We start from the raw sequence: 8,602 nt of genomic DNA on the forward strand, positions 1-8,602 counted from the left end.
GCGTTATTTCGGTATGCTTCATACAAATTGTATGGGCATGAGAATTTTTTGACAGCCAGACAACGCTGACGCTTTTGTAAGCCGTGAATATACATATGTAGACAAAACTTTAATCAATGGTTGATTTTTTTTTCAAACTTTTGTTTTTTTGTCACGTTTTATGTTTCACTTCAAAAATAACCGCTGAGCCATTCCACTGTGAGAAGTGGGACATTTTACCCCAGAAAGTGATCAATTGTGAATATTAACTATGTCGTCGGAACTTATACAACAGCGAAAGACATGTTTTAACATAGAAAGATAACTAATGTATGAAATTGTTTTAACCAAAATATCAAACGATTTCTTAGTTTAATGTAACTATAATTTGAATGAATGTGTCTGGTGAGACACTGAAAAGAACTCTATTTTACCCTTGTGCACTCAAAGATGAATTTTAGCCAAACTACTAAAATTTCACGAACGATGTATTTGTGTTGTAAAATATGAATTATACGCTTTCGTTTTCAATAAAAATGAGATTTATACAATCTTCATAGAAATATTAAAAAATATTTAAAGTTGTGACTGGTGGGAATAGTGTAAAGTAATTTTGCATGAAATAAAAGTTTGCATAGACAAAAATTACAACTTCTTATGATTTTTTACAAGCTTATTCTTAATATTTTGCCACAGGTTAATGAAATGTAGTCATTCAAAAAGAGGTTACTACTGAAACAGAGATGATTAGGGCATATTTAAATTTATGTCGTTTTCCTCTTTTCAATGGAATGACCCCGTTATTTTAAAGTGTATTATACATACACATATACATCGGTGTTGATATTTAAAGTTAGTTGCAGCTTTTTTGACAGATAACCCATTAAAAATTATGTCCAAGAGCTGCAACTGGCTTTAGGTGAGACATTCTTTTTCATATCGGACACCAAATTTGGTGTCATACTATCGATTCGCTTCAAATTTATTTATGGGTTCTTCATATGAAATAAGCTAGCATGCATTCGAGCAATTTTTTTTTTAATTTTTTGTCTTCGGAGATATGATCTGTCAAATTTTGGGTTTTTTTGTGATTCTGACTAATCATGTAATTCTTCAAATCGTTATATCTCGGGTTCTACTCATCGTAGAGATTTCATCTTAACGCCGTTTTATAGCTAAAGAAACGGGCATAACATTTATATATAAAAGATGGTCATGATTGTCCTACAGCTAACTTTATAAACTTTTTTGACAGTTGAACTTTTTGAAGTTGATTTGCATAGTGAAGACCAGTAAATTAAGGATTTAAAATTACACCTTCGTAGTCTTCGTTTAATTCTCTATAAAAAGCATGGTTCAAAAAAATGCGCGTTTCTCAGGAACTATTTTTTAAATATTTTTATACCCGAGCGCACTTGTGCACAAGGGTATATTAATTTTGTTCACATAACGGTTGTTTGTAACAGCCAAAACGAATCGAGATAGATATAGACAAATGTATACACAAATGATCAGGATGAAAAAAGGAATGGATTAAGCCATGTCTGTCTGTCCGTCCGTCTGTCCGTCCGTCCGTGTACACGATAACTCGAGCAAAAATTGAGATACCTAAACGAAATTTGGTATGTAAGTTTCCCTTAATCCAAGGTAGGTTGGTTTTGAAAATGGGCGAAATCGGACTGTAACCACGCCCACTTCCCATATAACGGTAATTTCCAGAAATACGAAAACTGCGATATTTTAGTAACTACTGAAGATAATTCACTCAAAATTGATATTTACAATACTTTTTAGACAAAAAATAAGAATATTATAAATGTTTGGAAAATGGGCGTAGCCACGCCCACTTATGGTTACATGTGTATATCTTGGTAACAGCTGCACCAATTTCTTCCAAACTTGGCACAGTTGTTGGCCTTCGCACAACATACCAAATGGCCGAAAATTTCTAAAATCGCTCAATAACCACGCCTACTTCTCATATAACGGTAATTTTCAGAAATACGAAAACTGCGATATTTTAGTAACTACTGGAGAATATTCACTCAAAATTGATATTTACAATAACTTTTAGACGAAAATAAGAATATTATAAATTTTTGAAAAATGGGCGTAGCCACGCCCACTTATGGTTACATGTGTATATCTTGGTAACCGCTGCACCAATTTCTTCCAAACTTGGCACAGTTGTTCGCCTTGGTACAGCATAAAAAATCGCCGAAACTTTTTAAAATCGGACAATAACCACGCCCACATCCCATATAACGGTAATTCAGAGAAATACAAAATCTTCGATAAATCAGTAAATATTGAAGCTAATTTATTCAAAATTGATGCTTGCAACAATTCTTTACCAAGAAATACGTTTATGGTAAAATTTTGGAAAATGGGCGTGGCACCGCCCACTTATGATCACATATAAGTATATCGGTAACCGTTCTACCAATTTGTACCAAACTCGGTGTGGTTATTGTTCTTGCCACATATAAGCAAAACGTTGAAAATTATTGAAATCGGACTAAAATAACGGCCGCTTCTCATATAACGGTAAATTTCAGAAATGCTTAAAACTTCAATATTTCGAAATTGAAGGACGCTAATTTACTCAAAATTGATACACCCCGGCTTACCATCTAGCGGAAGGTTTCGGAAAGGTAAAAAAACATATATTTAATACTTGCGCCGGGTATTTAATGTTCGGCTCCGCCCGAAATTAGACTTTCTTACTTGTTTTTTTTATAATGAGATGGTCTATTTTGAGAGAGTCAACCACTTCTTATAATTTATTTTCGAAAACTTATGATGAGATATTTTTAGCAAGATGTTAAAAATTTGCAAACATTTAAATTTTATTGCGGATTCTGATAGAATTCCTATCCTGAAATAATATCTGTGCGACAGGATTTTTCTTTATGGTGACAAATCCCTAGAAATGGGCGTGGCAATTGCAGGACTAATGTTAGCAAAACGAAGATTTTATTGCGGATTTCGGCAGAATATCCCTTTATTAACAGAATTTATTCCTTATCTTTTTCATTCAATAAAAGAGTCTTCTAGAAATGGGCGTAACAATTTTAAACCCAAATTTAAAAAACTTAAATTTTATTGCTGAAATTTTTAAATCGGACAGTAACCACGCCGACATCCTATATAACGGTACTTTAGGGAAATACGAAATCTTCGATAAACCAACAACTATTAAAGGTATTTTATTCAAACTTGATGTCTGCAATTATTTATTAGCGAAAAATTAAGTTTAAAAAAAAATTTTGGAAAATGGGCGTGTGTATCTCGGTAACCGTTCATCAATCTGAACCAAACTCGATTTTCGAAATTTAAGGACCCTAATTTACTCAAGATTTATACTCACGAAACCCCTTGAAAAGTAGTAACATTATTATGGAATTTTTGAAAATATCTCATTGCAACGTTAGTTTTCGGAAAGGTGGAAAAACTGTATTTAATACGTTCACCGATTATTTAATGCTCGGCTTCGCACGAACTTAGACTTGTTTAGCTTAAATTTTTTACTATTCAAAGATTATATTACAGGTCTAGATCTTTTTACAGGAGCTCAAGAAATGCTAAAAATCTATTCCGGAGGGTAATATGCTCTTTTCGGAAACGGGTTGCTTATTACCGAATTATGTAAATGTCTTTAAATTTCAAAATCCTTGCAAGACCTTTGGCAAATCCTTGGAAGTAAGTAGTTTGAAATTCCATGTGTTCTGCTTCGATGATGCTTTTTTAATTCATGTAAGCATTTGTAGAAAAATTGTCTTTGTAAAAATTAGAGAAAAAATTTACAAAAATACCTGTTTATTTATTTTAGGTTTGTAGCAGCTTCCAACATGCATTTACTTAATACTAGCTTATACCCGCGGGTTTCACCCCGCGCTTTTATACAAATATGAAAAATAATTTAATGATGTTAGATTTTATTTCTGTGCCCATTTCGTTATAGCTCATTATTTTTCAATCCCTCTAAGTTTACCTTAAAATGTTTCCAGGTATACCACGCGTGAACGTGTAACCTTCTTGGAGGTGCCACGGCGAGTTCTAATATTTCCAACTCAAATTTAGTAACCTGGCCTTGATAAAATACCACTTCTCATTACTGTAGCAAATGCCTCAAGAGAGCTTTAGATTATAAGGCCGAAAACGGCTCTCCCATTTCCATTTATTGAAATTTATTCTGTCAGTACGGCACTTATAAATAAATCTCCATAACAAATTTAAAATACTTCGAGAGATTTTCTATCCTTCCAGAGATATGTATTAAGAAGTTTTTAGTATGTATGGGAGGCGACATGCCTCCTTTTTTAATAACTCACATTTTTTCCATGAGCAATTGATACATTTTGTATACACAACTCCATACCAAGTTCCAGTATTCTTCTTCAACAAACACTTCCAGGGATATGTGGCAAGAAAAAGTAAATTTGTACTGGAAGTGCCACGCGCATTTTTCTTATAACCCTAATCTTCTTCCATGAATTTAGAATTGATTTTACATACCCCAGTACCAAGTCCCAGTACTCTACCATGAACACCTCTAGAGATAAGCAGTATAAAACAGCGTTGCCATTTTAGCCGTTTTCCGGCTAGATTTAGCCGGTTTTGATAGCAACTAGCCGGAGAAAATTCGATCTAGCCGGCAGCCGATTTGTTAGCCGGTTTGTAAAAAAGTTAGCCGTTTTTAGCCGATTTTACTATTTGCCTAATTTTCAGGTGCAAAAAGTAAACAAGTTGTTCGAAAGCAATAATGCAGACCCAATGAAGATTTTTAATGAACTCAATGTTTTACATTCGCATCTATGCTCCCTAGTGGTTATTAGCGCGGACACATTTGATCCTATATGCTCCCCGTTGGAACCATACCTTGCTCCATTTCCTCAGTTTTATCACAGTTTTGAAGAGTATTTAAAAACAAAAGTAAGCACAAACGCTTTTGACCACGAAGCCGAGAAAATAATTCGAGAAAATGGTCGCTATTTTATTATCACTTTAATAAAGGAATTACGCCAACGCCTCCCTACAAATATTGCCACACTAAAAAAAATTGATTTTTTTCGGTTGGAAATGCATTAAGAGTAATTAAACCAAAAGTATTTGTTCAACTACAGCAACAAAAACACAAATATAATGCCGACGAAATAACATCCATAGAGATGCAATGGCAACGGTTAACGTTACATACCTGGAGTAATTTAGACTCAACTGTAAAATTTTGGGCCGAAGTTTATCAATTTCGAAATGCCCTAGGAGAAAACCCTTTTGCTGACCTTTGCAACCTAGTTTTTAGTTTTCTTGTTTTGCCTATAAGTAATGCAGAAGTAGAGCGAATATTTAGTTCAATGAATATAATAAAAACTAAGCAAAGAAATCCAATGTGCGTTAAAACGTTAAACGCTATTTTATATATAAGATACGGTTTAAAACGTGAAGAAAAATGCTGCCATAATTTTACTGTAGATGACGATCTCTTAAAATTAATGAATTCAGGTGATATATACAATAGTGATTCATTTGATGATGAGGAATATACACTCGATATAAATGAATGGTGTTAACTAGTCTTTCGTTTCTTGCGATTTATTTAAATGAAGCATGTGAATTTTCACTAAAACATTTTAGCCGTTTTTTGCCAGAGTCTATGTGAAATTTCACTAAAACATTTTAGCCGTTTTTAGCCGCTTTTTTTTGCCAATCTAGCCGGTCGGCCCAAAAAGTTCTGGCAACACTGGTATAAAACAGTAAATTTGTACGGCAGGAACCATGTCTCCTTTTCGAATAACGCAGATTCTTCTCCATGAGTATTAAATTAATTTTGTATATACATCTCGGTGCCAAGTTCCAGTCCTCTGCAATAAACACCTCCAGAGATATGCAGCATAGAAAAATCAATTTGCATGGGAGTTGCCACACCACCTTTTTCAATAACTCTCATTTTTCTCCATGAGTATGGTATTAGTTTCACATCCATACCAAGCTTGAGTGTTTTACGCCAAACATTTGAAGAGATATGCAATATGAAACTTTCAGTCAGTATGGGAGGTGCTACGCCAATTTTCCAAAAACGTCCATTTTTCTCCGTGAATATGAACATGATTTCACACAGTGTTGGCAAACTGTTAATCTGATTAACGATTAAAATTTTAATCGCGTTGGACGATTAAAATTAATTAGTCGTAATCAACTGTACGATTAATGATAACATTTTTTAATCGTTAATCGCTGGCTGCGATTACGTTTAATTAATTTAAAACATTAATCGTTAATCCAATTAAAAATAAAATCTGATTAATTTTTCTAGTTTTTCCGAGTTTGAAACCAAACACCAGTTATAGTAATTATTTTGTGTTTTACTTTTATAAAAAGCACATAATATAAAAAAACTATAATTATTGTTATTAGTAATACATAAACTGGGAACTTTTACAAACCTAGTTTGTAAAACGTTTGTTGGTATATATCTTAATGAAAATGCACACCAAATTGATTAGATTGATGAGGAAACCCGTCTTAGCCATACCGGATTAACTTGCTTTGTGTGCACAGGGAAATTCCAGCATAACTTAATTAATCACCAAACCTACTTGATCAAATTAAGAGTTAATGATTAAAACTTAATTTTTTAATTGCGGTTACGATTCACTTTTTAGTCGGATTAAAATTAATCATGATTAACTGTAATCACATTGAATTTAATCAAATTAACTAACTAATTAAAACATCAATCGATTAATGCCAACATTGATTTCACATGCATATCACTATACCAAGTTTCAGTTCTCTCCCACAAATACTTCCAGAGATATGTATGTAATATGAAAATTCCAATTTGTATGGGAGGGGCCTTGAGTTATCGGTCTTACTTTCAGTCTAAGACCATCCTTCCGAAATCCGTAGTAAGTGCACTAAATTTCGTTCTGATCGGAAACCCGGTTAAGGAAGTAGCTTATTTTTCAGTCCAGGTCATAAACCATCTTTGAGCAAAATTTCATTTTCAAACAGGTGGCAATTCTTAAAAAAGTAGCCTATTTTCCAGTCTATGTCATAAGCTATCTGTGTGCAAACTTTCATGCAAATCAGTTCAGTCATTTACGCGTATAAATTTAATTAAACTTTCCTAATACGTGATAACTCTTAAAATAGTAGCCTATTTTCCAACATAGGTCATAAGCTATCTCTGTGCGAAATGCCATGCAAATCCGTTTAGTCGTTTTCGCGTATTAATTTAATTAAACTTTTTTAACAGGTGGCAACTCTTCCAAAAAATTAGCCTATTTTCCACTGTAGGTCATAAGCTATCTGCTTGCAAAATTTCATGCAAATCCATTTAGTCGTTTCCGCGTATTAATTTAATGAAACTTGTTTAACAGGTGGAAACTCTTAAGAAAAGTAGCCTATTTTCCAACCTAGGTCATAAGCTACCTGTGTGCAAATTTTCATGCAAATCCATTTAGTCGTTCCCGCATATTAAATAAATTAAACTTTTTTAACAGGTGGCAACTCTTAAAAAAATATCCTATTAACCAATCTGCCCCATAAGCTATCTGTGCACCAAATTTCATGCAAATCCGTTCAGTCGTTTTCGCGTGATGATTTCCCAAACATCCAAACATACAAACTTTCACATTTATAATATTAGTAAGATTTCAAAAATAATATGTAATTGCTTTTATATTTGGTCAAGGTTAATATGGTTTATTAACATTTAATTTTAATATTTAATATTAGGAAAAAGCAACAAAGACTAAGCGGTAGAAGTTATAGCAGCTATTTCGAAGATCACCACATCTCCTCATCAGACTCCTTTTTTCTAAACATCTGCAGGGATCGAACTCGCGTTATCGATGTGCAGAGTCAAAAGCGTTAACCACTGAGCTATGCACACCCCGTGTTTTTATATTTTATTTTCGTGTTCATCACATTTAATTTTATAAATGTACAAATACTTGTGTATGCATGCCAAGCGTCAAAGTGTGTATAGGTACAACCGAGGCCATGAGGGCTAGAAGAGCGAGTTCCAGCCTCGTTATACATATCATATTATCAGGAATAAGAGCTTTTTCCTCGCAGTAATCACTTTTTGAAAGGTAGAAAAGGCAAAACCAAATGTGTATACAGTATATTTTGCTTTGCTGCCTTTATGCTTAAGTGCACATTTAGGATACCTATCCCAAAATGCGCATCAGAGGCATTATTTTTAACATTTATAAGGAAACTGCTCCGATAGATGCATTCAACATACCTGCACATTGGCGTTACCTGCCTTAACAATTGTGCAACTAGTATCAATTATCAAAGAAAGTATTACGTTTACCTGCACTGACCCTACAATTACCTTATTTTACAAGCTTTTATTTATTTTGCTCATCTCGCAGAACAATGAAAATTGCTATCAATTTATGTAGTTATATACAGCGTGGCGACGAATAACTGTTACCCAGGTTTTTTTTTGAGAAATAGAAGAGTCCTTTATAGATTTTGCGAAAAAAGTATGTTATTGATCATTTTCCACAGATTTTACTTTAGTTGTATTAATTAGTTTCTAAATTTTAATCCTTATTTACATTTGCCAGCAGTGTAAACTTTGAGAGAAAAGTTCATTTGGCAC

The sequence above is a fragment of the Rhagoletis pomonella genome, unplaced genomic scaffold (assembly GCF_013731165.1).
Source record: "Rhagoletis pomonella isolate Grant_MI unplaced genomic scaffold, Rhpom_1.0 Rhpom_scaffold_00005, whole genome shotgun sequence".
NCBI lineage: Eukaryota > Metazoa > Arthropoda > Insecta > Diptera > Tephritidae > Rhagoletis > Rhagoletis pomonella.